The sequence below is a fragment of the Microcebus murinus genome, chromosome 5, assembly GCF_040939455.1.
Source record: "Microcebus murinus isolate Inina chromosome 5, M.murinus_Inina_mat1.0, whole genome shotgun sequence".
Lineage (NCBI taxonomy): Eukaryota > Metazoa > Chordata > Mammalia > Primates > Cheirogaleidae > Microcebus > Microcebus murinus.
The window spans coordinates 69,433,432-69,452,702 of record NC_134108.1 but is presented as its reverse complement, the minus strand read 5'-3'; positions in this window follow the sequence as shown (position 1 = coordinate 69,452,702).

Sequence of the window (19,271 nt, the reverse complement as noted above, 5' to 3'; positions counted from 1 at the left end):
AAAATTCCACACCATTAGAGGATGCCAACCGCAGGGGAAGGAGGCTGAGGGCAGAGACACCTCCCTCACTAAGACCAGCAGAAACAAGAACACATGGGAGGATTCTCCTGTTTCTAGCCAGTGGCCATGGTAATGGCAGTGATGACACATAGTAGGGGCTCCTACTTCTCACTGCCGACTTTACTCCAGGCCCCAGTCAAGGCACCTCACATGTACTGACTCTAAAACAATATCCCTAAAGTGTTGAGGTGAAGAAATTTACCCAAAGTCAAAGAATTAACCCTCTTTTCAAAACAAAGTCTATTTAACACACCAAACTGTATTTTGTACCAAATTATTTAATAGCTTATACAGAAAAAGGTCCAGAGGTGAAAATGACCTGGAGTAGCTTGTGGATAAGAGCAATTAAATTATAAAAGCTGATCTTTTGCTGTGATTGTAAGTGACTTTTGTACCTAGAAGCTGTTATTTTCTTCATTATTTTCTATTTTCTCACATGACCTCCTTTTTTTTTTTTAATTTACTAATAATTCTATTTTGTCACTTGAAGAATGTACTGATGAGCATTTGGGGAGTGGATGCATCCTTGATTTTTTTTCTGTTCCTGAAAGAATAGGAAAAACAAAAACCCAACAAAGCTATGCTATTTCTTGTCGACCATACTGAGTAGATCAGATAGAATGCCGGTAACAAGTGACCCAACGGCCCATTCAAACCACTTTAAGCAAGAAAAAGTCACTCATTGGCTGGTGTAACAAAGACCAGCTCTCATAGTTTGATTCAGAGTTTAGACAGTGTCAGCAGGGACCAGTTCCTCACTCTTCACTCCTCAGCACTGCGTCCTTGGTGCTGGCTTCAATTCAGCATCCAGGTGGAGACACAAGATGCTGACAGTGGTTCTCCCTCCTCTCTTCACAGCTTCAAGCCCCAAGAGGAGTGCATCACTGTGTCCCCAGGGGCCCCAGGAAAGTCTCATTGAGTCCATTGACTTTTTTTGCATCATATGCTCATCCGTGAAGCAGTCTTTGGCTGACGGGCTGTGAAGAGCTGGCTTAGGGGTAGGACCTACGTCCACCCTTGGGGTCGGCCCCACCTAAGCCATGCAGACTAGGGGAGGGGAAGGGACTCCCCAGAGGGAATTTGAGGCAATAGAAATACTAAAAGGAGAGTTTACAGATATGATAAATCAAGATCTTGGTGACAAACCAACAAGACCCACCACAGAAGGGCCCCAATAATCTCTTCATGGTAGTTCTCAGAAGTCAAGTCATAGAAGATACCTAAGAGGAATTTCAACATCTCTCCAGGACACCCACAGAAACTTCACAGCAAGAACATCATGATTAAAATCCATGAATGTTGGGCTGGATGTGGTGGCTCATGCCTGTAATTCTAGCACTCTGGGAGGCTGAGGTGGGCAGATTGTTTGAGCTCAAGAGTTCGATACCAGCCTGAGCAAGAGTGAGATCCATCTCTACTAAAAAAATAGAAAGAAATTAGCTGGAAAACTAAAAATTAAAAAAAAATTAGCCGGGCATAGTGGCACATGCCTGTAGTCCTAGCTACTCAGGAGGCTGAGGCAGAAGAACTGCTTGAGCCCAGGAGTTAGAGGTTGCTGTGAGCTAGGCTGACACCACAGCACTCTAGCCCGAGCAACAGAGTGAGACTCTGTCGCACTCAAAAAAATCCATGAATGTTGCCTAACTGAGATATACTCCTGAGCTTCCCACGAGGGAAAGAGAATTTCTCCTTTAGTGAACATGAATTACATGTCTCAGAAATGTGCCACAATCCCAAAGAGAAGCTCTAATCCCGAAATGAAGAGCTATGTTGATTTAGGACACTGGGAGTATCACTGAAATATGCACTGTGGCCTTACTAAACCGGTCACATGGACCAGTTTTGCTGTTCTTTCACCAAAAAACAAAACAAAACAAAAAACCAGAACACTGTTGAAATACTCTTCAGGAGGGAAAAAAAAATGTATCCAGAAACTCAGGAGGCAAAGTCAATGAAAGGCTCATTAGTCCTAATCCTGAAAGCAGAAAATCACAATTTCCTCAACTCAATGAACATCTGCTACTATCAAAATGACTAACGAAGGTAGATAGAAGATTATTTTTTATTAATGGAGAAACAGTCTAAGATAGCAATGAATGGAGCTAGTGATCTTAATGGTTACTGATTGAACCGATTTTGAAAGGTTTTATAAAATGCCTCTCAGACTCCTTATTATAAGAGGGAGATTACAATTTTGAGAAATAGACATCTCTGTGACCCACATGAGCTGTTAGTCACTTACTGTAGAAAGCAAAACAGCATGCTTGAGTGCAATGACCTCCAAATGAGTCAAGATGAGTGCCTGAGAGGCTAAGATTTAAAGGTAAGGGCAGGGAAATTCCCTAGGAAGGAAGAGAACCGGAAACAATTGTGGATTATAAAACAGGAAAATATTCATAGGTGAAAACCAAGAAGGTTTATATGGGCTTTTTTTTCCCCCCAATGAGATCCCAGGAGAAAAAAAAAGCACAAAAGAAAATTCAACAACTATACCTGTAATCACCTTAGACAAACCAGCTGATATCTCCAAATCTCAATTGTTTCATCTATTTAAAAATTAAATTCAACATTTTTTTCTGAGAAAGATGCACTGCATCCTTTATAATTGAGAAATCCGAGTCACAAGTCTATTTGTCATCCATGTTACTTAAATGATTTTGGTCTGATTTGGGAGACATTTTCAAGAAGTTTGTCTTTCTAATATTCTTTTTATACTTAATAACAAATACTTGATTGTGAGATTTTGAAGTCTGTCTCTGAATTAAGGGGAAGATGGAGGTAGGAAAGGGAATAGAAATAACACTGAGAAAAGAAACTAAGAAATATTCTGACACTTGTTTTATAACCACAGAAATGTTGGTGCTTTTAAGTTTATCAGATGACTCTCAGGAGAATCCAGTAAAAACCCTTGCAAATAAATCTGGACCCTAGAATAGCATTCACAGACACACAAGATCTGAAAACTGCCCCATGCCATAAAGCAAATCACAGCCACAGATCCTCAGGGGTTTCGTGCTGGATGCAGAGGAATCCAGTCCCTTCACGTTGTTTGGCATGGGACGCTGGGTCCCTCTACCCTTACTGGGTTTCTCTACCTTTGGGTCTAGATTAATTTTGGAAGACAAAGTTCAAAGGCCTCTAGAGACGATACAAAAAGGACAGAGGAAGACTCAAACTAAAGTTGTGACACATCTCTTCAGTGCAGGGAACAAATAATTCATTTGAATTATTACATTGTAATAAGGGTTATTATTTGGTTGGGGAAGTCAATCTAACTTTAAAGTCATTATAGATCTTTAAAGAAATACAGTGTTATTCCATAGAATAAGGATGAAAGAAAAGCAAATTACATATCAGTGTGGAGATTAGCAATGTTGCCCAAGTCAGGGGCCATGTCATCATTCTCCAGCTCCTCAGGATAGTAGGGGTCCCTGGGAGGGAGGAGACAGGCCTCAGCCGCCTTCATACTCCTAGAGACGCCGCCATTTTGGCCAAGTTTCTCCCAGCACTGCCTTGGGGGAAACACGGCAGCTTCCAGCTCCAGCCCCTCCCAGGCACAGGAAGCAGCCTTTGCAAGACCCTCTGCGCCCACCCTGACCACGTGTGGAATCCCCTGACTCAAAGGGCCTTGGGCTGCTCTAACAAAAGAAAGAAAAGAGTCACTTGTCGCTGCCTTTTGTGTTAGTATTCAGAGCCCCAAAGCACACCCCCAAATCAATTTTTTTCATTCTATTAAGCAGAAAGAATATACCTTACCTTACTTAGGGTCACAATGTGCTTAACAGATGTATTTAAAATACTCATAGTTTACTCCTTCTGTCTTACAAATGAGTAGACTCTGGATGAATTAAGTTTAACATAATCAATGAAAGTGGTGATGATGCTTGGGCCCCGGAATGGTGTAGGATGTTACCAAGACACAGGGTAGGTATGCAGTTGGAATTCGACAATGACAGTATAACCATAGATGCATTTTTAAAGAGAACTAGAACCATACACCAAAAATCATACTTAATGATAATATGTAAGAGATGTTATAACTACTCATTGATGAAACATTTAAAGATTTTAAAGTCCTCATGTTTATTAATAGAAACTTTTAATTAATTTTTTAAAAGTATATCCAGCTTTAATGAGATACTGAGTAAATGATAACAATCTTGAAAATGTCATCAAAACTTTTAGTTGGAGCACTGGGGTACATTTTTTCATCTTCTAATATGATTTTTCGGGATGACTAAAATCAGCACTGAGCACAGAATCCTACCGGCTCACCACCCACAGACCCATACCCGGAAGTGTCTTATGCCAATGCAAGCATCACAGAGCACCCTGGCCACACTTTTCAGCATTTTTACTTCTCAGAAGTGAATCTTGTATCTGTCTAATAGAATCCACCTTTAATCTCATTACATTGTAAATGGATGCCAAAAGGAAAATATAAAAGTTTATTGGACTTTATTCACACACATTCATTCAATAAATATTTACTGAAAGTCTTAGACCCTGTGGGGGACATAAAGCTAAATGACACGCTCCCTACACACCAGCTTGCAATATTGAGGAGCAGAGATACATACGTGTTAGCTCACAACCCTCACCCCTTCTTCCTCCCTCCCACCTAGATCAATGCCCTGGCCCTGGCAGTCTTCCCCAGGGCTCTGAGGGACAAGTGCGGGAGAGGCAAAGGGTACTTGGGCGGGAAGAATGAAGGGGTTACTATGTGAGTCCCCCCTTTTCTTCTTTTCCCCGTTTGGGGCCGGATTGTTCATCTCTATGGAATGTGCGAAGGACTAACAGGAGCTCAGAGTTGCTGCCGGCTCAGGCTGTGGAAGAGCATAATGTGTTCAGGGAAAGTCATCTATAACCTGAGCCCCAATCCTCTCTCTCCACCCTTAATTCTCACTAATTTTTTTTTTTTTTTTTGACATAGAGTGTCACTCTGTTGCCGGGCTAGAGTACCATGGGGTCAGCCTAGCTCAGAGCAACCTCAAACTCTTGTGCTCAAGTTATCCTTCTTCCTCAGCCTCCTGGGTAGCTGGGACTACAGGCATGCGCCACCATGCCCGGCTAATTTTTTCTATTTTTAGTTGTTTGGCTAGTTTCTCTTTATAGTAGAGATGGGATCTCACTCTTGCTCAGGCTGGTCTAGAACTCCTGAGCCCAAGCTATCCTCCAGCCTCAGCCTCCCAGAGTGCTAGGATTACAGGCATGAGCCACTGTGCCTGGCCCTAAATTTCTGTTTTACCTACTCACTCCTCTTTGAATACACCACAGTTTGCTTTCATTCATTCTATCTCCTCTTGATCAGTTGCTACCTATCTAAGTCTATTCAGCTTTTCAAGGGCCATCTTCAATGCTTCCTCCTCCATTAAATAAATATGTCTTGAGCTTTACCCACTCTAATGTACATTTTTCAGCCTCTGAGTCCTCATAACTGAGTTTGCGTAAACCCCAAAGAATTTATTATGCTCCAACTTGTATTATAAAAATGTGGGGACTTTTTATTACTCACTCACTAGACTGCAAAATGCTTGACAGTAAGTTTGTGTTGGATTTGTCTCTCCCTCACTGGACAAAGAAGACACCAGGTTGGCCTGCATTTTTAATTAATTTATTTAACTAACATTTATTGTGCATAAACTGTATGCCAGACACTGGACTAGGAATTTAACAGTGAATATAAATTGTTTCTGTATACTCTAGAGACCAGTCAATGATTAATAAATATATGATAAATTTATCAAAAGGCACATCTTATACTCAAAAATCTATCTCTCTTTCTTACACCCATTCATTCTCCTCCTCTATTTACTCTTTTAAATTCATTTCTCCAAACAGTAACTAAAAGGCCTCCTACCTAGGGAAAGAAAGACTAAACATGAAGACAAAGATTTAAAAAAAGAGGTACTTTTTAATTTGAGCACTTCAGTTGGTGGCTAAGGAGCATGTTTTTTCAATTGGTGGTTAAGGAAAATGCTTATATCTTATGGTTTGACATTTATGAGCCCCTAAAGGCAAGGAAGGTATACTCCCAGTGTCTTGTAAAATGGCAGGGCTTTGTCTGAACAAATGATAGTCTCTTTATAGTGAAAATAATAGTGATAATAAATGAGTAACCTTTGTTGGAGATTTCCCCATTGACAAAGAATATTGAGAAGTCGACGATCATGAAACTGCTAACATCTGACAAAGACCAGATTGATGGCAATGACAGAGAAGTGAAAGGCTGTAGAAAAGAAGACATCTTCAAAGACGAATAAACTTCCCCCCTGCTCCTTCTTAGCCTGGCTCTTCTTCTGAGGCCACACCCCAATTAAGTGTCAATGCTCATTAGGGTTGCTTCCACAGTCTTCTTGAGTTATTTTATATACTTCCATAACTTCAACCATCAACCTGAGACTCCTAAATCTGTATCTTCAGACCTCACTCCTTTTGAGCTCCAGATTCTTATATATCCAGCTGATGCTGACATGTCTACTGAGATAGTCCATGGCCAAGCAACCTCCAAAACTGAAATGTATTGTGCCTCTCTTTTCTCACTCTGCTCCTCCTCAACTAGTCTCTATATTAGCAGGGTCCTTTGCACAGGCTGCTGCCAGGAGTAGAAGGCCCTCTGCACCTTCAACATCTGGAAACACCTTCCATCCTTTCAGTTGCAACTAAAGCATGGGCTTCTTTAGGATGAGCACCCTAAGATAGACAGCAGGGATAAATGGCCCTTCTTTCTAGTGTTAGGGGACCATGTCCCAATTTCTTTGAGAGCTCTTATCTCACTGTTTTGCAACTTTCTATTGACTGACTAGAGGTTGTGATCCCTTAACGCAATGGTTCTCAGCCCAGGATGCATATTGGAATAATCTGGGGAACCTGAAAACTCTAATGCCTGAATTCCACCCACCTCCCACCTGACTCCTTGAATCTCATTTAACTGGTATGACGTATAGCTTGGACATTGGAATTTAAAAAAATCTCCTCAGATGATTTTAATGCACAGCTAAAATTGAGAACTTCTAGACTTGAGAAGAGCAATTTTATCTTGATTATCTTCGTGTGTTACACACATCAGGTGCTGAGTGAATGAACAGTTACAACAGCTACCCAGACACTTGAGCGAAAAGCCATGGAGTCCACACACCTCATGCATGGCCAATACCTGCAAACTGCACCTCTGAGAAATCTCTTTTATCTGTCCTCCTTTATCCACATAGAATGATTACCTTATTTCGGGCCCCATTTTTCCTGCCAGACTATTACATCTTCTTCTGCATTGTCTCCTTGTCTTAGAGTCCCTCAAGGATCCCACTAAACTACTGTCAGAGTTACCTTTCTAACAGTCTAACCACATCCTCTTCATGCTGAAAATAGATTTGTGTAGCCTACATAATAAAATCTAAACTTTGCCAGATGAGCTTTTTAATTTTCCTTCTTCCCTGCCTGGCTACTTCTACTCTTCCTTCATGACCCATCTCAAACGTCATCTCTGCTTACCAAGCCCAATCCCTCCCCCACGGCTCTCCCAGAAAAAGTTATGGTGTCCCCTCTGTGCCTCCACAGCACTCAGTGGATGTCTCTTTTATAGCCTTTCTCATTGTATGTTGACATTATTTGTTTAAATATCTGTGTCCCCTACATGAACTCCTCAAGAGCAGAGACTTTACTCTGTCATCTGCGTATCCCTACTGCATAGCACAGGTCTAGTTGGTACTTAAGTAAATATACACGAAATGGGAGGATAGATTAATGAGAGGAAGAGAGAGAAAGGCTAAGAATGGTATTTATATTTATAGGAAGGAACAGCCAAAAAGGATGAGGCTGGAGATGGGAAGCTCCTGGGGGAAACCTAAACTTCTGTTCTGCAGGAATCTGTCCCCAGTCACAAGAAGCCCTGAGCAATGGCGTCAGAGGTTAGAACGAGACTGAGTCAGGCACAGCTGACCACTCACCCCCCACAGCCTCTTTGTCAGCCCAGAGCTCCCTTTGCAAAATAAGCCCAACCTGAGTACATCTAACATTACACATAACTCTGAATTGTGTGATGTTCAGGGAGAAAGCTTTTGCCCTTCCTTGCCCATGATGATGTATGCATGTTTAAAATTAACCTGTCACTCTACAGCAACAAGAATTTACAACTTGGATTCTTTTATTCTCACTTCCGAATTGGCCATACATCCTATGATTTGCTGCGTTAACTGCACTGTGGGAATGCTCTGTTCCCCAAAGAACAACCAGAGATGACTATTCTTTAGGCACTGAAATAGTCATGATCAACCTGAATACCTGCAGATGCGTGTTTTATTAGCGGGGGATGGGAGGAGTTAATAACATTTCTCTCTGGATGAAGAAAGGGTTGGATCAACTTGCCCAGAGCATTGGCAACTGGTCCATGCAACACACCCCTCCATTGCTGTAATTCCCTTCTGGGTTAGTCAGGGGGCTAATTATAAAACCAGTGTCTGTGATGATTACATGTTAGGTGTGAACTATACAGTCAGTGATAATTGTAGGTTATTGAAGTGTTCATTTGGTTTGATTGACAGAATGCATTCACTGTGTAGGAAGCACAGTATTTCTTACTCTCCAACACTTGATATTCTACATAAGAAAATACTGTGTTTCTGGAAAAAAGCATAAGAAAGTATGCATAATCAAAGTTCTGCCTTTCTGAGAATAGGAGGGGATCCTTTCATAAGGACCACCCTGAGGCAGGTGATTAAGAGATGGACACACAGAGGAGTAGGAGAGTTTGGAAATCCAAGTATAATCATGTCTTTAAAGCTCAGCAGATGCTGAATTCACCCAGACCAGCACTAAGTCTGCTTGACCCTTAGAAGATTCTACACTTAAAATACTTGAATAATACTTGAGAAACCCATTGTTATTTTCTGAACATGACTAAGAAGTATTAGAAGCTCATTTTCTTAGCATTATCAAGCATTAATTGTTCAATACAACAGAAAGATTACTGCCTTTACATCATTAAACATTCATTAGATACAATTCAGACCTACAGCTGCATACACAAACATGTACACATACAAACTGCTTTGTTCCACCTCAAAAATGGTTTCCTATTTCCCAGTAATCTCTTAAATGATAAGAAAAATTAGCATTATCATTGACAAGTAAGGTTACTATCAATAGGGCTGGATCCACAAGGAATGCCAATAAGAAAAGGAAAGATGTCTCACAGGAATATGGAGTTCTCTGTGCAAGTATTTTTCTGGCCACACATCTTTGAGAGCACTGAGTAGAAACTGTTAACTATTTGACAACTTCCAATTTCAACCTTCTTCATCATTTCTGAAGAGCATACCTTAATGTCACTAAATAGCTCTAACATGACTTTGTGGTTTTCTAATTTTAACCTAAAACTAAAAAATAAGCATTAGCACAGGTCCTACTTAGATTATAATACTGTAGCAACACTACATAAACAGAATGTAGAATTACCCAAATTCTATGCAGAATTGTATGCAGAATTACCCAAAACTGCTTTAGAAATTTGCATACTGCCCTGCTCTACAAGTCAGCATCACTTGGCTATATGTTTTGACGTTCACATGGAAAAGAAAATTCTTGTTCATTGTTGGCCAGCAGTTCTCTTTAGTTTGCCACTGATTCATGGAGAAGGGGTTTAGTGTACTAAATAGGCCAACATGTACATCTCCTTCATAGATTATACCCCCCACAAAAAACTATAAAACTACTAAGTTTGCACCTACATAGCGACTCTTAAAATGTGCTAAGTTCTTGCCAAAAGGCATGTAAAAAGTAAGAAATTATACATGATATGACATAACTTAAACAATAAAAATGGAATACCTTGGCAAAATTAAGAGGTAGGCCGAAGACCAAAGCCCAAGCCTTCCCATAATCCAGATGGGCAGAGATCACCAGAAGCAGAATTATCGACTTTACTTTTGTTCCTAAGTTTTTAAAAGTTTTGTTTTTTTTAACTTCACCCACAAATGGAAAATTTTTCCTCATTTTTCACTCTGCAGTCCACCCTGGGAATACCAAGACAACAAAATCACTTTCCCATACCCAGGCATATGCACATTTACAAGCTCATATCCACCAGATTCATAGTTGAGGATTCAAAGCTCTAGAACTTTTCATGATCTGGGGGACCTATTTAAAGATACCCCATATATTCTTGGAAATTGCTTACAGGCAATGCCTTCAATGGATAATCTGGGAATACAAAATAGAAATCTGTCCTCCAAAACACAAGGATCTCATTGGAGAAGTTGCAAAGCCTCTTAACACTAGAACCAGGAGAGTAAGCCATTAATGAGGTGAGTCCATTAGCATTAAAAAGAAATAATCATTGTCACTGGAGTTAAGTGATATCTTATTGTGATTTTTATTTGCATTTCCCTGATGATTAGAGATGCTGAGCATTTTTTCATATGTTTGTTGGCCATTAGTCTATCTTCTTTTGAAAAGTATGTTCATGTCCTTTGCCCAATTTTTAATGGGGTTGTTTGATTTTTTCTTGCTGATTTTCTTGAGTTCTATATGGATTCTAGTTATCAGCCCTTTATCAGATGTGTAGCATGCAAATATTTTCTCCCATTCTGTAGGTTGTCTGTTTGCTGTCATGAGAGTTTCCTTGGCTGTGCAGAAGCTTTTTAGTTTGACCAGGTCTCATTTATTTATTTTTGTTGTTGCTGTGATTGCCTTCGGGGTCTTCTTCATAAATTCTTTGCCTAGGTCAATGTCTATAAGAGTTTTTCCAACATTTTCTTCTAGAATTCTTATTGTTTCATGCCTTGGGTTTAAGGCTGTTATCCACCGTAAGTTGGCTTTTGTTAGAGGTGAGAGGTGTGGATCCTGTTTCAGTCTTCTACAGGTGGATATCCAATGTTCCCAGCGCTGTTTATTGAATAAAGATTCTTTCCCCCGGTGTATGTTTTTGTCTGCTTTGTCAAAGATTAGATGGCAATGTGAGGATGGTTTTATATCTGGGTTGTCAGTTCTGTTCCATTGGTCTATGTCTTTGTTCTTGTGCCAGTACCATGTTATGGCTTTTATCAAAAAGTCCCCGAAAAATAAATGTTGGTGTGGATGTGGAGAGATAGGAATACTCATACACTGCTGGTGGAACTGAAAACTAGTACAATCTCTGTGGAAAGTAATATGGAGATTCCTTAAAAAGCTAAAAGTAGAACTACCATTCAGTCTAGCAATTGGGCATTACTAGGCATCTACCCAAAGGAAAAAAAGACATTCTATAACAAAGGCATCTACACTCGAACATTTATAGCAGCACAATTCACAATTGCAAAGATGTGGAAACAACTCAAGTGCTCATCAATACATGAGTGGATTAATAAAATGTAGTATATGTATACCATGGAGTCCTACTCAGCCACAAAAAACAATGGTGATCTAGCACCTCTTGTATTATCCTGGATAGAGCTGGAACCCATTCTACTAAATGAAGTATCCAAAGAATGGAAAAACAAGCACCACATGTACTCGCCATCAAATTGGTATTAACTGATCAACACTTAAGTGCACATACAATAGTAACATGAATCAGGTGTTGGGTAGATGGGTAGATGGGAAGGGAGGGGGGTGGATATATACATATGTAATGGGTGTGGTGTGCACCATCTGGGGGATGGACATGCTTGAAGTTCTGACTCGGGTGGGGCAAAGGCAATATATGTAACCTAAACATTTGTACCCTCATAAAATGCTGAAATAAAAATAAATAAATAAAAACTTAAAAAATAAAAAATAAATTAAAAAAAATTCTTGAAACAAATGAAAATACAGCATACAAAAATCAATGGGATATGGCAAAAGCAGTAGTAAGAGTGAAGCTTATGACAATAAATGCCTATATCACAAAACTAAATAGGCTTCAAATAAGTGAACAATGCAACTCAAAAAACTAGAAAATCAAGAACAAAACACATCAAAGTTAGTAGAAAGAAAAAAAATAATAAAGATCTGAGCAGAAATAAATAAAATTGAGACTAAAATATACAGAAGACCAATGAAATGAAAAATTGTTTTTTTGAAAATATAAACAAAATCAAAAAACCTTTATCTAGCCTAAGAAAAAAAAGAGTTAATACCCAAAAAATAAATAAAATCACAAATGAAAAGGGAGACATAACAACTGTGGAGAAAAGAAACCTTTGTACATTGTTGATGGGAATGTAAATTGGTGCAATCACTATGGAAAACAGCATGGAGGTTTCTCAAAATACTAAAAATAGAACTACAATATTATCTAGCAATTCCACTACTGGATACATATCCAAAAGAAATGAAATCAATATATCAAAGAGATATCTGCCCTTCCATGTATATTACAGCACTATTCACAATAGCCGAAATATAAAGTCAACCTGAGTGTCCGTCAACAAATGAATGGATAAAGAAAATGTGGTATGTATACATGATGGAATATTATTCAGCCATAAAAAATTATAAAATACTGCCATTTGTAGCAATATGGAAGGAACTAGAGGCCATTATGTTAAGTAAAATAAGCCAGGCACAGAAAGACAAATATTGCATGTTCTCACTCATACGTGGAAGCTAATAAAGTAGATCTCATAAAGACAGAGAGTAGACTGGTGGTTACCAGAGGTTGGGAAGGGCAGAGTAAGTGGGAAATTAAGAGGAAAAAAAATAATATAAACGTACTTATTACCATTTAACTGTACACTAAAAATGGTAAAGATGGCAAATTTTATATGCATATATTACCTCAATAAAAATGAGCAAAAAACGCCAGGCACAGTGGCTCACGCCTGTAACCCCAACACTTCAGGAGGCTGAAGTAGAAGGATTTCTTAAGGCCAAAGAGTTCAAGATAGCCAGGGTAACATAGAGAGATCCCATATCTACAAAAAAATAAGAAAAATTAGCCAGGCATGGTAGCATGCGCCTATAGTCCCAGCTACTTGGGAAGCTAAGGTGAGAGGATCGCTTGAGCCTAGAAGTTTGAGCTGCAGTGAGATTTGATCTCGTGGCTGTACTCCAGCCTCCGTGACAGAACAAGACTCTGTTTAAAAAAGAAAAAAATCATTCTTGAAATATTATTTTGAACAAGACATTTAGAAACGAAATGCAATTCTAAGCTCTCTAGGATTCTAGGATCCCAAACTTACTTATTAGAAATAATATCTCCTTACTTGTAGCCTTAAATCTTAGAACACTTTCTAAATCTTACTAATACATACAAATTTCCAATGCTGACAGTAGTAATAAGTAAGTATAATTGCTAAAACCAGATAATTAGCTTCTCTTCTTTTTTACATTTTATAAACTTCATGTTGGTGTAAAATATACCAGCTGTCTCAGTTATTCTGACTTTGTCAATTACTTTGGGGGCTAGCTTTTTCTAAAGTGGACTGAAAAAAAAAAAGATAGGAAACTTTTTATTAAAGGCAATGCAACTCTTCATTCACTCTTTTACCATCCGGATCCAAATCTGATTTTATTCCTAAAATGGCACACATTTTTTCCAGCTTATCTCATTCCTTATAGAAATGCCCATTCAGTATAAGGAAAATTAAGACAGCAGTAGAATTCCGGAACGATGATTTGGGCATGGTGGATGGTGGATGGTGGTTTTCTGAACAGAAGCCAATGTGATGAGCATCGGGACTCTCCCAACACTCTCTCTCTCTCTGGAAGTCTGTTTCTTCTCCTCTGGCTGGAAACCATTCACAAGTGTTGGACCTAGTAACTTTCTCCTGCACCTTTTCAATGCAGCAGGACATTAAAATACAAGCTGCAAATCCAGCCAGAAGGGAAACCAGTGCCCTGGACCTGCAGCTGCTTTTATATTCAAGGATTGACTTCAATTGACTGGGGGTCCATATAAGTAATACCTTCCCAAATCAAAAAAACTGCCCTGAGCAATTATTCTTTTCTGAAAAGTTTCTATGAGGTGCCAAGAGAATTACTTTAAGAAATGTTTTTGGAAGTTTTTTTGACCTCAGAATTTTTTCAAGGTGTCAATTTGGGCTGATCCCCAATAACAGCAATCCATAGCTTAGTCAGATTTCAGGTTTTAAAGGTGTGTGGCATTTTTAAGAGGGCTCCCCACCCCCTTCAAACATATGCCAAAAGTAAACACGAGTTCAAGTCCATTGTTACGCCTTCCCTTCCAAGTCTTGTGTCTTTGTCTCTCTCCTTCCTCCACCTCTACCTCGGCATCCAAGCTGCAGAAGGCAGGGGTGAAGAGGACCCATCCAGCGCTGTGGGACACCACTCAAGGGTCTCGCCTCAACTTTCCACACCTTTCAGATCCTCGCTGGTTCTTAAAATTTACAGTTTTATCTGGCAGTGCTCTCTGGGTAGATAAAAAAAAAAGTCACTCTTCGAAGATGATTAAAAACAATCCCTTCCAATATAGGAAGGGTCCACCTTGGAAATCCACAGGAAGCTGTTTTTCTCTAGCCGGTTGAGGACCCACTGAGTTCCAGATGAGAAACAGAGACAGAACTGAAAATAATGGGAATGGGAGGTTCTACCCTATGGGATGAGCCAATTCTGACACCATATGAATGTCCTGGGAAAACACAAGTGTAAGCTGCACTTTGTTTGAAATAGATTAAGTTTACAAGGAAGAAACATAGGCTTAGGTGGCAGAAATGCAGTATCTTCATCTTTGCCAATGACATTCAGTGCTATCATTCAATAGCTAATTTTTTCTGACTCCTAATCAATAAATGAGATCAAAAATATTCTTTGACATTTACAAGGCAATGAGGAATAAATGATTCCTAAAACACCATTATCTTTTGATTGTATTTATTAAATCAGCTTTAAAGAGAATCCATTATATGCAAAACATTAAGCTAGGTTGCATGGGCAATAGAAAAATGAACATGACATAATGTTTTTGAGTGCTAAACAGCGTGACAAGCACAGCACTAAACACTTTACGAGCATCTCATTTATCCTCACAGTAACCCACTGAGGTTGCCAACTTTGATTCCAGCTCCCACGTAACTTGACTGCAACCACAGAGACTCAGAACCAGGACTCACCATCTGATCCCTCCCCAAATCCTAATCTACAGAAACTGTAAGAGACAATACAAGGATTGTTGTTCTTTTAAGCAAATAATTTTTGTGGTAATTTATTATGCAGAAATACGTAAGTGAAGCAGATGTCGGTGTAGGGTGCTGCTGTTACAAAAAGCTAGACCATGTGACATTGGCTTTGGGTCTGGGACGTAGGTAGAAAAGCTGGAAGGGCCCGGAGGAGGCTGTGAGTGAAAGGCTAAAGGGCCTCTAGGGCAGTGTTAGCAGAATCCAGTGAGGACTTACAAGGAAGGTAAGGACTGGGAGCTGGAGGAAAGAGCCCTGTTCTATACACGAGGAAAGTTTTATAACACTGTTGAACTGAAGGGTTAATTTGATTAGGTCTGCCTTCCCTGCTTGCTCTTGGTTGTTTGCTTTGTGTGTGTGTGTGTGTGTGTGTGTGTGTGTGTGTGTGTGTGTGCTTTTTTCTTCTTTTTCTATAAAGCTGAGGCCACAGTAGCTGAAGGCTGTACTACTAAATGCTGAAACTTAACCTTCACTGGCTGCTTTATAAATAATATTCATAAGTCACCATGGTAATGATCCTTTCAGTTGTTTTTCAGAAATTTGGGCCAACTCCTGTCCAGTTCAAACCCGTTGAGACCACCAATCCTTCAATTGGATCTGCACAAGTACCTGAGAGATGGCATTTTGATGTCAGAGGGCCCAAAACTCCACCCTCAGATCATGATCATGCTAATGACACCATTTTCTATACATATGCCCTATGAAACACCATGAATCCTGACTATTCTTGTGCAGAGTAAACCTGTTACTTCATTTTCCCCTCTGCCAATCACCTTTTCCCATATCTTAGACCACTCCACTTCCCTAACCTATAAATATCCCTGAACCTTATTTTGAAGGAGATGGATTTGAGAGCTGTTCTCCCACCTCCTTGCTTGGTGGCCTTGCGATTACATCTCTTCTCTTTTGCAAAACTAGTATCATGTTATATAGCCGAGATTCAAAGGGCTGCAGGACAGAGAGACAGAGTCACCGAGGCTGTAATTATCAAAAGGAGTTTTACTGTCTAGCTCAAGCTAGGGTCCGAGCCCCCAGAGTGCCAGCGCAGTGGCCTCTTCTTCGGGCAGGGACCCCCCCCCTTGTGTGCTAGTGAGCCTTTTATACCTAAGCTGTTTACATGCTGATCATGCATCCACCCCCACAGTGATTCTTACTTCATCCTGCCCCTGATAGGCTCTAACCTGTTCCGGGTCCTAGCTGAGAGACTCCGGTTTCTGTGTTCTTTGCCTTTCTCATCCGCATCCCATAATGTACTCATAATGCCTTGCAGTTAGCAAACAAGCAGTAAGCAGAAGCTGGGAGGTGTCCATTGTCCTTATAGCCCAGTATCTTACAATCATGGTTATTGATTTACTGCATGTGGGCAGAACAGACCTGGCCCTGGCCAATAACACTGTCACTCAATGCAAACTAGAAAATAAAAAATGTATTTCATGAACCTGAAAGTCTAGATAAGGAGTCTTCAAAACAAAAAAAATATCTCCTGAAGACTTTAGCTTCAGTGTAAGCCATCTGACTGCCCTGAGGCCACCCTTTTGACAAGAAGCCCAAACTAGTTCATGCAGAGAGAGCATATGGAGAGATGCTAAGACTACATGAATGACATCTCTCCATAAAGTCTCTCTCTACCCCCAGCTGCTTCAGCATCCTACTATTACAGATCTAGCCGCCATCGGAGTGCTGCCATATTAAAGACCATCCAGAACCACCCAGCTGGGCCATTCCCAAATTTCTGAACTGTGGGAAAAGAATAATGATTCTTGCTCTTTTAAGCCACTAAGTTTGAGAATGATTTGTTACAGACAAATATAAAACAAAATAATGTTAATATAAAACAAATAATAAGACATTGTCCACTCCTTTGTTCCTTGAGAATGAAATAAATTTTTTACATTATTCATCAACATTGTCAAATGAAAACAATGTCATTCACCCCATTCATTTATTCATAGATGGCCATTTATTCAGGAGAAAGGTTTAAGTCCAGATTTTTTACTTCCAAAAACACAAGAATAAGTCTATGAAGTCAGTTCTTCCTAAAAATAGAGAGAGAGGCTAAATAACCAATGTCACTATAAATCTTACTCATTTTGAAGCCTCACACAGCTACTATTATTTTTCTTCAATAGATTATATTTTTTTGATGTAGTCACATATGGCAGAAACCACTTGGTTCATTAAATTCTGTTTGATTTTCCTCCTGGACAGTGAGACTACATTTCCCAGCTGCCCTCACAGGTACCGTGTTTCCCCGAAAATAAGACCTACCCATAAAATAAGCCCTAGCAGGATTTCTAAGCATTTGCGCAATATAAGCCCTACCCCGAAAATAAGACCTAGCGATGGGCGTGGCTACACAGCATATCTGCACAACCCATGCATTTCATCATCGAGCAGTAAAGAAGACAAGCAGCCCTTCTCACCTGCCCCATCGTGACAGCTGCTATCCCAGAGGTGACCAGAAAGGTGCGGGCAGCCCCACCAACAAGGTTGGCTCCACTTGTCAGGTCCCGGCCATCCCGTGCGTGCTGCAAGCTGAGGCTTTGAGGGGAAAATAACATATCCCCTGAAAATAAGCCCTAGGGTGTCTTCTTGAGGAAAAATAAATATAAGACCCTGTCTTATTTTCGGGGAAACACAGTAGGTGCTGGGCTATGTGACTGGCATGCACCAGAGTGGTGCTCACAACTCTCTCAAGCATGATCTATGAAAAAGCCTCCCACCTTCTCTTCTCTCAGTATGGGCCAGATGCAGAAGATCGAGAAGAGGATCACAATGCCCTTTGGGATGAGGGACCCATTAGATGAATGAGCCATGACCCCAGAGACCATGTGAAATAGACTCTACCACAGCCTCACTCCAGCCCACATTCTACCATGACATAAGCAAGAAGTAAATTTTTACCGTGTTAAGCCATTACAACATTGGAGTTGTTTATTATAGCAGTTAGCTGACTAATAATTGGTGCTTGGAAAATTGCTGAATTGTATTTCTTTCCATAATAAAAATCACTGGTATGTACAGAACAGGCTGCTGTGACTTCAACAGACTACAAACCTGAGCCCTGTGATTTAAAGACATATAAAGTTGTCATTAGAGTGATTTCCTAATTTTGCAAAATCCCTGATTTCAAGGCCATATTTCAAGTATTTTTCCTTATGATACAAAGAAAATGCTTGTATTTATTCATATCCTTTCCTCAAATTTATTTCCTCTGAAATGTGACTCACTTTTGAAAAATTAATTTATTTTTAGCATTTAAAATTACTTAGTTGACAGATAAAGATTGAATATATTCAAGGTGTACAACATGATTTGCTATATATACATTGTATAATAATTATCACAATCAAATATATTAACATATCCATCACCACCATACTATGCATTAGATCCCCAGGACTTGTTCACCTCAAAACTGAAAGTTTATACCCTTTGACAAACATCTCTCCATTTCCCCTACCCTCCCAATCCCTGGCAACCACTGTTCTACTCTCTGCTTCTATGAGTTGGGCTTGTTTAGATTCCACATATAAGTTAAATCATACAGTATTTTTCTTTCTGTCCCTGACTTACTTCAATTAGCATAATGTCCTCCAAGTTTATTGCAAGTGGCAAGATTACCTCTTTTTTAAGGCTGAATAATATTCCATTGTGTATATTCACCACATTTTCTTTATCCATTCATCCATTGATGGACACTTAGCTTGTTTCCATATCTTGTCTGTTGTAAGTAATGCTGCAGTGAACATGGAGGCAGAGATATCTCTTTGAGATACTGACTTTATTTTCTTTAAATATATGTCCAGAAATGATATTGCTGGATCATATGGTAGTTCCATTATTAATCTTTTGAGGGAATTCCATACTATTCTACATAATGGCTGTTACCAATTTACATTGCCACCAACAGTGTACAAAGGTTCCCTTCTCTGCATACCCTCGCCAACACCTGTTATCTTGTCTTTTTGATAATAATCATACTAACATTATCTCACTGCAGTTTTGATTTGTGTTTCCCTGATGATTAGTGATGTTGTACACCTTTTCTTTATATATATATATATATATTTTTTAATTTCAGCATATTATGGGGATACAAATTTTAAGGTTACATAT